We start from the raw sequence: 16,100 nt of genomic DNA, 5'->3' as shown, positions 1-16,100 counted from the left end.
GCTAGTGTTCTACTACTTTGACCCATAGTGCTAATTACTTTAAAATATTTTGAATCCCTAGGTGGCTGACTCTATGTGTGAAGAACTCATAGATATAATGCACTGGCACCTCGTTTGGATAACAGCAAATGTATGTTTAAAACTGATTAGAATTGTCCACATCAGTTATGAAGAGAACCAACTAAAAGTGCTAAGTAAACAATTCCAGAAAAGAACGATGTGGTTTTTATATTAATAAATAATTTAAAATACAACTAAGGGCTGTTTATGCAGTAAAAAGAGTCAAAATACTGACATATATGTTGACATAATGTTATACTAAATGTGTGACAAAAAGGGCAAGATTGCAATGGTAAGTAGACATTTTCCTAAATTTAGATTTTGGATGCTTGATTACAAAGTTGTCTATCTGCTTTTAGACATCCATAAATAAATGCTATTAAAAGTTTTAGGTTTTATAATCTGGAAACTATTCATTTGGAAAAGGACAAATCTCTGCCCTTGACCATTGGAACAGAATGGGAATTTCTGGTAGAGTCCAAACATTCAAAACTTGTCTTGATCACTAAGTAGCAATTAATAAGAATTTCTTAATGTCAAGACAGTACAGGATACTTACCATATTTACCAAATATTAATTAACACTAAGGGTAAATTCTCAACAATGACCTTCTGTTGTTCAAATGAATGCTAATAGTTTGGGACTCTTAATCTCCCTATTAAATGGAAGCGCCTGAATCTGACCACAGTTTTGTTTGAGTGCAGTACAATTTTAAAAAAATGAAACAAGGCAGAAATGAGTATATAGATATCTGATTTTATTTTGTAGGTTGTGGGGCTTGTACTCGGGACCTGGTCACTGTCCCTGAGCCTCTTTGTGTTCAAGGCTAGCTCTCTACCACTTGAGCAATTTTACCACTTCTGGTTTTTCAGTGGTTAATTGGAGATAAGAGTCTCATGGGGACTTTTCTGCCCTATCTGGCTTCAAACTGCAATCCTCAGATCTCAGAAAAGGTGCCTGGAAGTAGCTGATTTTTATCACAGGGTAAGATGTGGGGATTCAAGGTTTAAGTTGGAAATTTATTACAAAATAAAATATAAGATAAATTAAAAAAAAAAAAAAACCTTCAGTCTTGAACTGTGTTTCTTCAGTACCACAAACCTCATTTGATACCAATCTGTCTTGTTATTCTCACTCATTAATTAACTTGGCTTCTTCCATCCTGTGAAACCTGAATTTGGACTTTGACATTTCTAACTATACCTGGGTTATGATTCTGATCATTGACACTGTCTATTTTCAGCAGAGAACTTACTGTTTTCTGTATTAGGATTTAGTCCCATCATTAAATTTTACCTCTAGTGTTCTACAATGTAGAACTTTCGTCTTGGATACAATGTACCCAAGACTTCATTTGACCACTTAGCCATGGTTAAGGAGCCTTTGCTCCACTCACATGACAACTCAAATGCAATACATTATCCAAGCAGTCTTCAGTAATAATCTCTTTTGCCTCTGCAGAGTCTTGGTGTTTAAGAAAAGCTTGAAACTGAATTAAAATCACCAAGTAAGTGACAGCATCAGATAACAGTAGATATAACATTTCAGCAGTAAATAAGCATCTTTATGACACAAGCAGGTTATCATCAAAAGTTCCTCATGGCCTATAGTGATGAATTCTAAAGAGGTTTTATATGTTCAAATTTCATTCAGCCAGTATCTCACTGAGAGGATACAAAGAATAAGCCAGACAAAGACAGCTGATCAACTGCACTGAAGATTTAGGACAATCCTGTTTATTCATTTATCACCTTTCACAAGTTGGTTCAATATTGCTATTTATGTCAATACATTTATAGGAAGTGAGCTTGAGTCAGTAACCAACCTTGTTTGCAAAGCTAAGCATTGGAGTGAATTACTTACCCCATGAACTCTACACAATACTAGAATTCATTTTAGTCATACCTGAGTATTATTGTTCAGTCCTATAAACTTAGCTACTCAGGAGACTGATATCAGAGGAACAAGGTTCAAAACAAGCCAGGGCATAACAGTCCAGGAGATTCTTTCTACATATAACGAAGAAAAAACCCAGAGAGAGATATGGTTCAAGTGGTACAACAAATGTGAGACCAGAGTACCTGAGTACAACTATTCTACATTGAAAAAATGAATTGGCTAGGTGCCGGTGGCTCATGCCTGTAATCCTAGCTACTCAGGAGGCTGAGATCTGAGGATCCCAGTTCAAAGCCAGCCTGGGCAGGAAAGTTCCTGAGACTCTTACCTCCAATAAACCACTCAGAAAACCAGAGGTGGTACTGTGGCTCAAGCCACAGTAGAGCACTGGCCTTGAGCTGAAGAGCTGAGGGACAGCACCCATGCCCAGAGTTCAAGCCCCACAACCAACAAAAAAAAAAAGAAAAAAGGAACTGGTTGCTGCTGCCAGCTACAGAACAGTACCACACTGTGGTAGTAGCTTTGGGCAATGGTGGATAAAAACAGTGAAATTCCCTAACATGTTGAGTCTTACTCTTTTCCACTGGATATTTGTGCTGTTTCTACACATAATTTTTTGTTTACCAGTAACTGTATTACTGTTAACTAGTCAGTGACAGTAGGTTTTTGATGTTTCTTTGGGAGAGCTTAGACCTTCTCCTTCCAACATTTTGTTGATATCATCTCCAACTAACATGCTAAGGTCATGCAGTTCAGTAGCCTCCATTTTGTAAGTACATCCTAATTGTCATAAATCCTTCGAACCACTCCAAAGCAAGGCAAAGTCTAATTTTTTTTCTTACAATTAGAGCTACCCATGACTTCTAATCTCCTCTGTGTGTGTGTGTGTGTGTGTGTGTGTGTGTGTGTGTGTATACACATGCGCATGTTTATGCTAGCACTAGGGCTTTAATTCATGACCTCCTATACTCACTTGATTTTCTTTTGCTCAGAGCAGATGGTTTATATCTTGGTCCATGTCTCCACTTCCAGCTTTTTGCTGGTTAATTAGACATGAGAGTCTCCAGTACTGGTTTCAAATCTTGATTCTCAGATCTCAAGCTCTTGAGTTGATAGGATTATAAGTGTGAGCCACCAGCATTCAGCTCAGCCTATATTCGATGAAAAATGTGAAAAGCTCTCTACTGTCTTCAGGATGGAATGATGTAGAAACCATTTGGTGTAGTAGCTTTCCCAAGGAGGGATGTGTTCAACTCCTTCCTGATGACCTAGCATCTCATCTCAATCCTGTTCTTGATCACTGCTAATGACTCACCCACTTCACCAGAGTTCAAACCTCCACAGGAATACTTCACTCTCCAGTTTCTAGGTGCTTCGATATGGAGCTGCCCTGAGACCAGTGATCATCCTTGCACTGTAACTCTCCTTCAACACTAAGAACCTTCAACTTAATGTCATGCACTGGAGGAACATTGGCTGTTAATTTCCTGCTAACCATTATTTTCCTGAAACCTGAGAACAAGACCATCCTCACCTCCCTAATGTCCACAGTGTGGCCATTAATAGCCAAGTGTAATGATGCATGCCTATAATCCTGGCACTCAGATGGTTGAGGCAAGGAGATCACATGCTCAAGGCCAAAGGGCTATATTTCATTACTTAGTCTGAAACAAAACAAGCTATCAGTATTATAGTCTTCCAATCTCAACCTTCAGACTTCTAGCTGCTGGTCTTTGGTCACAATGAGTTGATAGGAAACACAACATGCAAGTGATAGTGACAGGGGTGAGACAGATCTTCAAGGAAACAACTTTAATTTTATTTAAACAAGTGATGAAATTGGAAATCCTTCTCTTCTAGGCAGGGGGGCGGGGCGGGTGTAGGTATGAGAGGAAGGGGCAGGACTCAGCTTTAACTGAGTATAACCTCTTAGCAGTAGCAATGGAGTGGAACAGCTATATCTCAAGGGCAGAGCCACAAGGCCTCCCAGGAAGCACACAGGAGCTTCAGGCAGAAGACATCACACAGAAAATGGATAATTAGGGTTACCAAAAGGCTACAAAAACAAAGAATGCATACCCTAAGCTCTAGGACCCGTTTTTATAGAAGTTCATATGTTGTATCTACAAAATTACCATTCAGTTAAAATCTAGTCCTTACACTTTCTGAAGAGGCTAAAAATTTGCCATTCTAAATTTCATGAATGTAATTTTACCTACCCTGGAAAGGAAGGGCCACCCGAGAGCCCAGACTCTAGGGTAAAGGATTCGCTTGCCCAAGCGCATCTGGTCAATCTGGCACCAGAGGCTAACAGGCACTTGGAATGGTATCCATGGGAAGCTAAAGATCTTAAAGAGCGCCTCAAGGCAGTGGCAGAGGATGGCCCAAACTCTCCTTGGGCCCAGACCCTATTACAGGACATTGCTTATCACCCATGTGTCCCTAAGGACTGGCTGGATGTGGCCAAAGCCAACCTCATGAGTTCTCAGTTTATTAAATGGTGTGCTTTCTTTAAGGAGGAATGCAGAGTGCGAGCAGAGAATAACTGGCAGGCTCAACCCGCGATTCCTATTACTTATGCCATGTTAGCAGGGACGGGGAAGGGTGCTCCACTGGCATCCAACAGGCCACAATACCTGGCCTGTACTGTGACCAGGTGTGGCAGGCAGGACTTGCCTCGTGGTACAAACTGGATGATGGGCCTACTGAGTCCCCCAAAGCAGGGGGGCGAGACAAAAGCCTGGTGAGCCTCTACCTGATTTCATAGACTGAGTCCACCTGAGTGTTCACCACAAGCTGCCGGCATGGAACCTCCAAGATCAGTTTGTAAAGCTGCTGGTCTGGGAAGGGATGAATACAGACCACCCACATGGCCTGCTCAGGATTGGAGAGAGTTCCCTGGGCAGATGGGTGGTGGCCTGGCAGGATGTGGGAACTCAACAGCACCAGTCCCAATCACTAGCTTAACTTTACAGTCTCAGATGTCTACAATTACTGAGGCTATTACTCAGGTGCTGGCAGTCCAGGGCCAAGGAACCCCAAGACCATCGGGGAGAGGGACTTGTTTTAAATGCAGGCAGGAGGAGCACTTTAAGGGGGACTGTTTACAGCAATCCCCAGCCAACTGACCTGGGGGCAAACCGCCCCCTACACCCTGCCCCAGGGGCAGGGAGGGATACAAGTTTGATTTAGATGGGAAGTCTTTAAACTTGGGGAGGGGCATCCTCCAGCCCCGTTAACTCAAGGAGAAACCCCCTCTGCTGAGCGTCCCAGGCAGCCTCGCTGCAGGGCGACCAGGCCTATTGCTCTGTCCCCCTGGTGGAACTCTGCCCTAAAATGAGTGTTCTCATAGGCGGAAAAAGGTTTCACTGTTTAATTGACACTGGGGCAGATCGAACCATACTCGGGAGGAGGAAGTGCCCTTGGACTGGAAGCTTGCACCTGGGCCCCCGATATTGGGAGTAGGGGGCAACTCCCAGTCCAAAGAGATGGTTGCCCTTATGACATGGACTAGCCCAGATGGAGAACAGGGAAAGATACGCCCTTTAGTGGCAAAGAACCTCACTGCCAATTTACTAGGGCAATACATGCTAAGAAAATGGATGCCGTTGTCACTACAGACCATCGAGCATCCTATGATGATATCCTGGATGGGGAAGAAGCACAAAGTCTTAAACAGGATCCAGAGGGAGTTAAGGAAAAGGATTTTTTTAACTTTCATAATTACAGAGAAGAACATAGGGGACCCGCTCAGGTGCACCCCCAATCCTAAAGGCCACTGCCCCCCTCCTCCCTGCCCCCTACCTCCCATTAGGTGGAAGCTGGGAAGCCCAATCTGGGTGGAACAGTGGCCATTGACAAAACCTAACACACCCGTATTTGTTATTCAAAAAGCCTCCAGGGCTTGGCTTATGCTCCAAGCCCTAAATGAAAGGATGGAGTTAGTAGGAACACCCTTAAGAGGCATGCCCTGAATATACCTTGGTTGTGATTGATATTAACGATTGTTTTTTTTTCTAACATTTGAAATTTTTCAAAAGGAGCAACTGAATCCAGATTTCAGAACCACTTGGGACAACTAAATCCTAAACTCCAAGTGAAAGTCAGGTGGAAAGACCCCCCTGACAAATTCTGCTTTTTATTGTCTAAATCTTAAGTTTTGTATAGTTCCTGTTTTCTAGCATTTATCATGTAGTGGGTAATACAAAATTGGATTTAACTGGTGTCATCCTGACAATGTGGTAGGTAAGGAGGCGGGGAATGTGGACTCTGTCTAGCTCCCAAACAGCTCAGCCACCTCTTTGCTCCATACTTCTTGTTCCCTGACTCCTCAGATCATTGTGACATCCCTCTTCAGCTTTCCATTAGAGGTAACCTGGTTTGTTGGTATTTAAAAAAATATTCAACTCAATTATTCAAAGATCAACATGTCTTTCTAACAAAGATGTTTAAACATATTCTGTTCTTGGCTATATAGATCTTGGTAATCTGCCAAACTTTTAGAGCCTCCTGAATAGCTAGGATTACAGGTGTGAGCCACTGGTGCCCAGCTTCCTGTGGGACATTCTTTCTGTAAATCTCACTCAGCTTGACCTAAAAAGGACTGATAGGCATATGGTTATGCTAATGAACCAGGTATAGGCCAGCAAGGGCCTCCTTTGTAAAACTTTGGTCCAAGTAACTTCATAAGGCTCTTAGTTCTTCTTTTATTTTTTTTTAATATTTTTCTTTTTTTTTTGTTATTAGTAGGGCTTGAACTCTGGGCTTGGGCACTGTCCTTTCTCTTCAGCTCAAGCTGAAACTGAAGCCACAGCACTACTTCTGGTTTTCTGGTGGTTTATTGGAGATAAGAGTCTCTTACATTGTGCTGTCTCCTGTGCTTTTTCTGTGGGACCATTCCATTCAGGAACAAAGAGCACCATGATTCCACTCTTGTGGGTATTTACTAACCCTTCACTGAAGTTTGTGTATGTTGGATATTGTGGTGTTTTAGATCCCGGAGTATACAGAAGAGAGAATTAAAACAAAATATTGTTGTTCCTCAGTTTTGTGGAATTTGAAATTACTCCAATTTAAAATTGAAAGACCCCCGACAGGGTGGGGTGCCTTTCAATCTAGAGAGACCCTCTCCCAAGGAACAAGGAGACCACTTGTGCGGATGCAATCAGCAAGAGGTTTATTCGGGCATGCCCCAGACTCCCAGGTACACACGACCTCGAGATCCACAAGGTTCGGGTCGGTGGCTGGGAACCTGTTACACGGGTACCCGGGGCGACAAAGTCTATCGGGAGACTTGCGCGCCAAGGCAGCTGAGAGCACCCTCTTTTATGGGGCAGCTGGAAGCAGGGTTACAGAAGCGAGATGCATGGTTACAGGGTGTCGATTGGCTGATTTTGGTTATGTGTAAGGTAGGGATTGGTGGGCTTGAGTCAGGTGAGTGGGTTAGGCAAGGTCCGCTCAAGGGGGTGTTGGGACTTTCCACGGCAGGGTGGGGTTGGCTAACATGTCTGTACATGTCCGTACTTGCCCTTCAATTGTTAACTCAGAGACCCTTTGTTCCTCATTCCTGGTTAACGGTTTAATCACAACATCCTGCCTCGCCTTCTCTGGTGCTTTTCCACCCACATAGTTTCGCGGAAGGAGGTTGGTCAGCAAGTTCTCTGGGGGACCTAGTGGCAGAACATATCCTAGGGTCTTTCAAAAATAAATTACTGGACTGTGGAAAAACAAAACAAAACAAAACAAAAAAAGTCCATGAGACTTTCCTGCCTGGCCTGGCTTTGAACTATGAGCCTCAGATCTTAGCCTCCTGAGTAGGAAGGATTATAGTGAGCCACTGGCGCCTGGCTAGGCTCTTAGTTCTTAAGGACAAAAATTCAACTCTCTAACTAAATATTTCATATAAGAAACCAGTAAGGAAATGTGAAGTAAGGAAGCTGAGTGCAAGTAACTTCTTACAGCTATCAGGGTACTTCTTACAGGGTGGAGGGAGCTCTACCCAGGACTAAAATGCCTAGAGAGAAGCCATTGATCAATGTGAGCTAGGAATACTCTGCTTCAGAAACATGCAGATTTCATAGCCTTACAAATGCTTTACACTAAAAATACTCTGATTCTTCCCTGATGAACCTCCCTAAATGACTTAAATCACCTACCTCTGAGTAACACCTTCAATTTTCCCCATATAAAGGTCGAGGAATATCTTCCTGAATAAAAGTTCTGGCACTTGAGCTTATACCTAAGTATGTCCATATAAGGGCTGCTTTTTGTTAAGGCTTGGTCTCCACCCCAAGCATGTGGTTGCTGTCTTTGAAAGCTTGGTGCAAGCTCTGTACAGAGCTGCTGGTCTTTGAGACAGGAGTCCTCCATGCAGTCATTGGCCTTTTAATAAAGACTCCTGTTGGGCCCCTAACCACTCCAAACCAGCCCTAGTCTCTGACTGGTCATTCTCAGCCAGGTCACCATGCTCTCCCCTACCACTTGTGAAAACCCTAGGCACTCCCTTCCAGCCCCTAATTCAGTTACAGGAAAACTCGTTTTTCTCTGTAATAGGCCACATTCATATCAAACTGTTCTGCCACCCTGTCAGCCTTTAAGTAGCTTCTGTATGACAAGGGCAACAGTCATCTCAGGGAAGAGATAATCTACAGAACAGGAGGACATATTTGAGTACTCCCAGAAGGGAATATTACATGTTCAAAATACTTGAGAGAAACAAGTAATACAATTATTTTTAATGAAGGAAGCAATGGTTTTAATAGGCATTTCCAAAAAGAAGAAATGCAAATGGTCAAAAATGTATGGAAATAAAACATCAAGTATGTTGATTGCAAAGTTGCTTTTCTTTTCTACCCAGCTGGAAAATTGACTTAAACAGAGGGAAGGAAAACAATATCCAGAGTAAATATTAACTGATCATATGAGAGCTTGATACCCAGAGAAGTCTACTTCTCTCTTGCATATGGACTAGCTTCTCACCTACACTTAAGCAGAAAACCAAGTGATACACCCAGATGCTCACAGTAATTTGATTGACACAACAAGCCACACATTCCATTTTCTTTATTTTTTTGGAGGGGGCTCATTGTGGGGCCTGAATTCTGGGCCTGGGCACTGTCCTTCAGCTCTTCAGCTGAAGGCTAGCGCTCTACAACTTGAGCCATAGTGCTACTTCCGGCTCTTTTTCTTTTTGCTTATGTGGTGCTGAGGAATTGAACCTAGGGCCTCATGTGTACAAGGCAAGCTCTCTACCACTGAGCCACCTTCCCAGCCCACATTCCATTTTTCATAACCTATTTTGTTTTGCATTTTCAATCCAAATAATATTATTGTACCTTGTTAGGTGGAATGGCAGGATCAAAGCCCAGTACAGGAATCAAGTGGCACACACTAGAAGTTGGAATTCATTCTGATTCAGACCTGTTTTATCAGTTAAAAGTGAACCGTCCATTTAATGAATAGCCAAGTAAAGGAAGCCAATACTCTCCTCTGGACAGGAGAAGCTTAAAGCAATATGCTACATGGGAAAGAGAATTAAAACCAGATCACTTATATGAAAGGCAATTTTGAAAGCAATTATTAAATACAATCCCACATGCAAACCACCTTACAAACATCAATGTCTTCATTTACCTCAGAGAGATTTAGTGTTAAAGCCCTGGATTGACGTGGAAGTGTAAACATGGGTAGACATATTACTTGACGACTACAAAAATGACTACTTCTAATCCAGCTTTTAGTGTAAATTGGTCCAATTAATGTGTGTGTGTGTGTGTGTGTGTGTGTGTGTGTGGTTCTAATCCAATGAATATCTGTACCATAATGAAATTGAGTATTTACATAAGAGCATAGGAGAAGACAGGAGAGGGAAAGCCAAATGTGTATAGGAAATCTCACCATGATCCAAACTTACATCTTGAGTTGTATGTAGGAAACTTAATCTACTAATTAAAGATCTTTTAGATACCTCAGGATCAAAGATACAGAACCAAGGCCTTGGTGGTCATGGTGTCATTTCATTTCCCTTCACAGTTCTCACTGTGCTGGAAGAAAAGAGTCTTTCAGGATTTCTTATTGTTGTCCAGGCTCTGGGAGTTTTCTTGTGGATAGTGTTGGAAGGTTTCCCAACCTAAGCCAACATTTCTAGTTTTCACAACAGAAAAAGATTAATGACTATTGTGCAGTGTAGTTGTCTCCTGTTTTGGCTAGGCATGTTTTATTTTAACCATAGGATCTCTCTGCCTTTCAGGCATAATCGTTGACTTTATAGATATCTGTCAAAAGAAGAAAACAAACTTCATTGAATCCAAGCAAGGACATTTTTACAGTAGAGCAACTTCCAGATTACTATCTCTTCTGAACAAAGAAGCCCAAATTATCTCGCATGAAGGAATAGGAAGGTGTTGAGGTTAAGGGTGATTTGTTAATATGGAAAATAATGATTACAGTAGAAAAAAGCTAATTTAGTATATTTTTATTGGATATGTTGGATCTCTTTGCCACATGGGGGTAAATATTTGAAAAATCTTTTGTGCAATGCTAGACCCCTGGTTGCACTAGAAGCAATCATGAAAGCAATTTCACCAAACACATTTCTCTGCCCACAGCTCCCTGATAAATCTAGGACTGGAAACTAAAGCTGCATAAGAAACAGTGGAACGACATGACCCATCTTTATCCCATGTTTGCATGTAGAGTTGTAAAGAATATGCCTGGGTGAAAGGCCTCTATTTTCTTGAATCTATCATATGTGATAAAGTAGAATACATTTCCATGTTTTTATGCAGTGTTCCAGTTGAGTTGTGATAATTTTCATGCCCTTGAATTTTCTTTTGGATAAATGGCTCTCTTTCACTGAGGAATTTAGTACTTCAGTGAAAGCACCAACCCAGAACCACACACACACACACACACACACACACACACACACACAGTCAGCTAGAACCAAGAAAGAGGTTTATTGCCAGCAAAGGAGCTGACAAGGTTAATTCTCTGCCAGGGGAGAAAGAATGTCCTTCTAAAGAGGTGGTTTGATAATATCAAGGGGCAAAGGGCAGGAACTTGCCTGGACAGAAGGAGCTAAGATTTGTGGTCAAACAGAAGATAAGAGTGTCTGCAGTTACTAGGAATGGCTTGTAACTAACCAAATGGAATGCTGCTTTAAGTGAGAGGGAGGAGGCTGGTTGCTAGCTACTTGCACCAAAAGGGCCCTTTGTTGGGCAATCTGGGAAAAAGAATCTGTTAGGCTAAGGGTTCAGGACTTGGCTTTGTTAACAATCTGAAGTAGTGAAACACACATGTTCCAATAACTTTTAACTTTGAATTTCATTATGAAACCAATATAAACAAGCAAAGGTGCAATCACTGATCTTCATTCCCTGAATTCATCAATGGCCCAGATCAGGTGTAAAAAAATATGGCTAGTTCAGGTTATTTTCTAGATTAATTCTGGTGTTACAAAACACAAAGTAAAGGTCACATGTCAATAGCCCTGAGATCTGAGCTCAAAGTTATATCTGCCATCAATGGAAGTGACTGGACCAAAACCTAAACAAATCTGTAGAAATACAGAGGCAAGGTATTAATAAGTAGAAACATTTCTGAAGACTACTGCAAATACCAACTCTAGTCCTGGCTTACACTTGTTGTCCACAAGATTCAATCTTTTGCATAAACCATTTTGTGGCTTTAAAAAACTTTCATGGACTAAATTGATTTAAATATATAGAAACTGAATTTAACCAACCAATTAAATAGAAGGCATGATAAAAGCAGATAGAAATAAGGTTTGATGAATCACATTGTCTGCTCTCATTACTAAAAGAGTAAGGTAGATGATAGCTTAGCTCTATTAAAGTCTGTACAGTGATTTTTAGTAAATGAATAAGATAGATGATGCATAAGTCAATGAAAGGTTCAGTGATATTTCCAAGTAACATCAGACTCTGGTTCATGGAATGTAGACCAAAGATTAAAGGTTCAAGAAGGGAATTTGCATTGAATTAATAATTAATCAAGAATTGGAAGAGAACAGAGAAAGACACCATATTGTCCAAAAAGAAATGTGCTCATTGCCTGACATTAAACAGTAACCCCTCTGTACATTGTGTATAAAAATTTAAAAAATTTTTTAATAGTTAACTAAGAATCTGAATTTGCAAGTTCACTTCACCAAATACTGAAACATTAATCTAATTGTTAGAAATAGAAGACCACAGGTGAAATGATTCCATTTTATCTTAAATTTCCTTGGATCTAATATATCCATGTATAGGGTGTAAGATGGTGATCTACTTTCTGTCTCCTGCGTTTAGAAAGCAAGTTTTGCCAAGACCATTTTTTAGAAGAAGCTATCTTTTACACAGTGTATATCTTAGGCTCATTTACCAAAAATTAGATGGCTGTAACTGCAGAATTTATTTCCAGGTCTTCTACTCTGTTCCATGGGTTTGTATCTATTTTTGTGGCAATAACATGCTGTTTTTGATACTACGTCTTTGTAATATAACTTGAAGTCTGGTATTGTGATACTTCCAGGGTTGCTATTTTGGTTAGGATTGCTTGGTCTGTGTGGAGTCTTCTATGCTTTCCTATTAATTTTAAGGTAGATTTTTCTATCTTGTGAAGAATGACATTGCAATTTTCATGGAAATTGCACTGAATCTGCAGCTGGAGTTCAGCTAAAGGATTTATGATTTTGATTGAAATTGTAAAGAACCTGTAGATTGACAGCAGCTGAATAATTGATGTTCTTTCTTTCCCAGCTCTCTTCTCTTTCCCAGCTCTTTCCCATCTCTCTCTTTTTCCAAGCTCTCTTTCTTTCCCAACTCTCTTCTCTTTCCCAGCTCTTTCCCAGCTCTCTCTCTTTCCCAGCTCTCTTTCCCAGGCCTTTCCCAGCCACATGGAGGGCCAACATGGCCTGCTGCCAGCCAGAACAATGAATAAACCTACCCCTTACCTGAAAAAAAAAAAGAATATATAGGGCATTGCCTCATCATTTGTTAATTAATGGACAACTTACCCGATTTCATATATGGATTGTTGGAGAACTTTAAAATGTAAGGAGAAGGGCCTTGATGGGTTAGTCAAGAGATGAGAATATTCTCAGTCAATAAGTCTTACAATCATACAATGTGCAAGATGAAAACAATAAGTAGTGATTATTTCTGAATGGTGGATCAAGAATGTACAATCAACCCCTTAATTATGTTTTTCTAGCTTTTGAAATTAATGTTTATTGGTTTTATAATCAAAGAAAAGTGTTTACAAGTAAAATGAGAAATGTCCTGACCTGGACAATGGGAAAGAAATAGAATACCCTGGAAGATAGCCAGCACTGAATACTTGAATATCAATTGCCCTTTCTCTAGTCTCAAAACTCACTTGGTGATCTTCATTTTAAAATTGTCCCTATTCACAATTACACTTTGGCAGATTTCCTCCCACACAACATATTGCAGCGTTATGCTATCTCCTGACTTGACTTACTGACCTGGGTTGCATTTCACGGTTGTGACCTCATTGTTCACCTTTCTTGAGAGGACGTTTCTTTTATTTTAATGTAAACCTTGCATGAATTCTAACCTCCAACTCCTCTACTGGACATGATAGATTTTCTCTATGTGAAAGGCTGGACAAATGACCAGAAATCCTTTGTGCCACATGTGCCACACATCATAAGTCAGGGTAGTTTCTCAACAAACTGATTGTGAAGTCTACTTCTCTGCTCACTTGACTCCAGTTTTCTATAAGTAACTTTGTAGGGTGTGTGTCTTTGTGCATGAATGCTGGTACAGGGGCTGGAAATCAGGTCCTTGGTGTTGAATATTTCCTCCAACAGCTGAAAAATAGACCTCTGCAGTCCATAGAACTGTCTCCAATGTAGATCATATTTTAGGGCTTAAAGCAAGTATTAGCAAATACAAGAAAATAGAATTAACTCTCTGTTTTATATCTGATAGTAGCAAATTTAAGTAGAATGAAGAGAAATAGAACAAAATATGAACAAATTTAGTAAGGAGGCTGAGATTTTGAGAAAATGCCAGAATAGACCTTGGAAATGAAAAAATTTCCATATGCAAGATTTATACCATCTTGCATGATAGACACAGCAATAGCTTAGATCAAGAGGAAGAAAGAATAGCTGCACCTAAATATAAGTCATTCAATATGTTAAATTCAAGAAGAAATATTTTTAACAATTTATATGAACAAAGCATACAAAATTTCTGAGAAACTACTAAAGCAGTAAAATTTCACCTCACTACCATACATGAAATGGAAAAGAGCTATCAACTTCTACAACAAATCAGGAAAATACAAACAGATACTGCAAACAGAAGACGTGCAAAATGCTAGAAACAAGCACATATTTCACATATATTATCTCTTTCAATAATCTTCAGAATGTCAATTGTCTTACTTTATCAATTAAAAGACACAGAGTGACCGAATGGACCTCCAAAAGAAAAGAAAACTACCAAAAACACAATCTTTCCCTGAAGAAAGGCAGAAGGTTGAAATGAACTAGAAAAGAGAAATTTCTGGCTCTGGTCATTTTTCCAAATTGTTGCAAGCCTTAGGGATCAAGCTATCAAATGCTCTTGGTCTCAAAGTTGGAATATATACTTCTACCAAGGGCTTAGAATCCTAGTTCCTTATATGCAAGAGTTGTAAGGTTTGTTCTTGTGAGACTTGAAGACAACTGGAGACATAATATTAGAAATGGTCACCTGTTCCTTCTTACCGCTGTCTGCTGCCACTTCCCATTGCTGCTGTGTATCAAGCAGTACAATTGCCACCAAGTTATAGGACCCTTGGTGGTTAAAGGCTAGAGTAATGAGCCTTCAACCTGCATAGGACTCTGGATGTGGACATCAGGAGTTTAGGCTCATAGTCTCAGGGATTTGAGCTGGAAATCTCTGAGGTTGGCAATCCACTTACCAAGCCTTAGAAATTCAAAGATCTGTGATTGCCAGTGTTGGAAGAGCTTCTCACCTAGTAATGATTCCTCTCCAATTAGACCCCAACAAGCTAAATGGGATCACTCTGACATGTCATGTAATTTCAGGGGTATATATGAAATATAGATGTAATCATGGATGTAAAAATAAAGCAAAGTGTTTTAGTGTTTTAGAGTCGATAGCCATAGTGTAGTCCAAAAGTTGAAGCATCTTCAGTACAATTCTTCCGAATTTTTAAATTATGGTTTTATTATCTTTAAGCTGTCGTACAAAGGAATTAATTTGACACAACAGTTTGTAAGTAGAATCAATGCATCTTGATTAGTGGCATTCCTTTTGTCATTCCACCCATTCCTCCTATTTCTTCATTTTCCTAATTTTGTAGGATATGGATTAAATTTTATGGCTGCATGCTCACTCCCTCCTCAACTTCCTCTCTTTCCTTGTCAATTGCTATGCTCTTGACCCTGGCCGCCACATTGCAAGTGTTTCCTGGTATTCATTTTGTTGAAGTATGTGTTAGTCTTTCTAAGAAATTGTCCCATTTGAATTCTCCCCTGAAAATGTCATATTTTGTCTAGTATAGTGGTGTCTAATATATGACCTTCATGGGTTTGCTAAGACATTTACAAGTTAATTCTAGATTCCATGTAGAAGAGAAAACATTTGTCCTTTGTCTCACTGGGCTTGACTTATTTCACATAACCATTTTTTCTAGTTCCATCCATTCCCTTGCAAGTGTTGGAATATCCTTATTCCAAATGGATGAATAAAATTACTGTTGCTAGGTAGCTTTGTACAATAGTGGGAAAAAGCACAATGAAATTGCCTAGCATTTTGGATTCTACTTTTCTTGACTGGCTATTTACTTTGTTGGTGGACACAGTTGCATGTTTGTTACAATCTGTCTAATATAAATTGGAAGTGTAAAGTATACTTTCTGTACAAGCACAGAAAGTGCTATCATTTTGTTGATGGTACTCGATGTGCTGAATTTCCAAGGAATTTCTAGTTATCATGTCAATTAATGATCGCTAAAATACATTGCTTTCAGATATACTGCAAATAATAATTCCCATTTTTTCCTTTTTTTTTTTTTTTGGTCTATCGTGGGACTTGAGCTTTGGGCCTCTTTGCTGTCCCTATGCTTTTCATCCCAAGGTGAGTACTCTACTGCTTGA

Source organism: Dipodomys spectabilis, unplaced genomic scaffold, assembly GCF_019054845.1.
Source record: "Dipodomys spectabilis isolate Male_0828 unplaced genomic scaffold, ASM1905484v1 ptg000096l, whole genome shotgun sequence".
In the NCBI taxonomy this organism is placed as follows: Eukaryota; Metazoa; Chordata; class Mammalia; order Rodentia; family Heteromyidae; genus Dipodomys; species Dipodomys spectabilis.
This window is presented reverse-complemented; position numbering follows the sequence as displayed.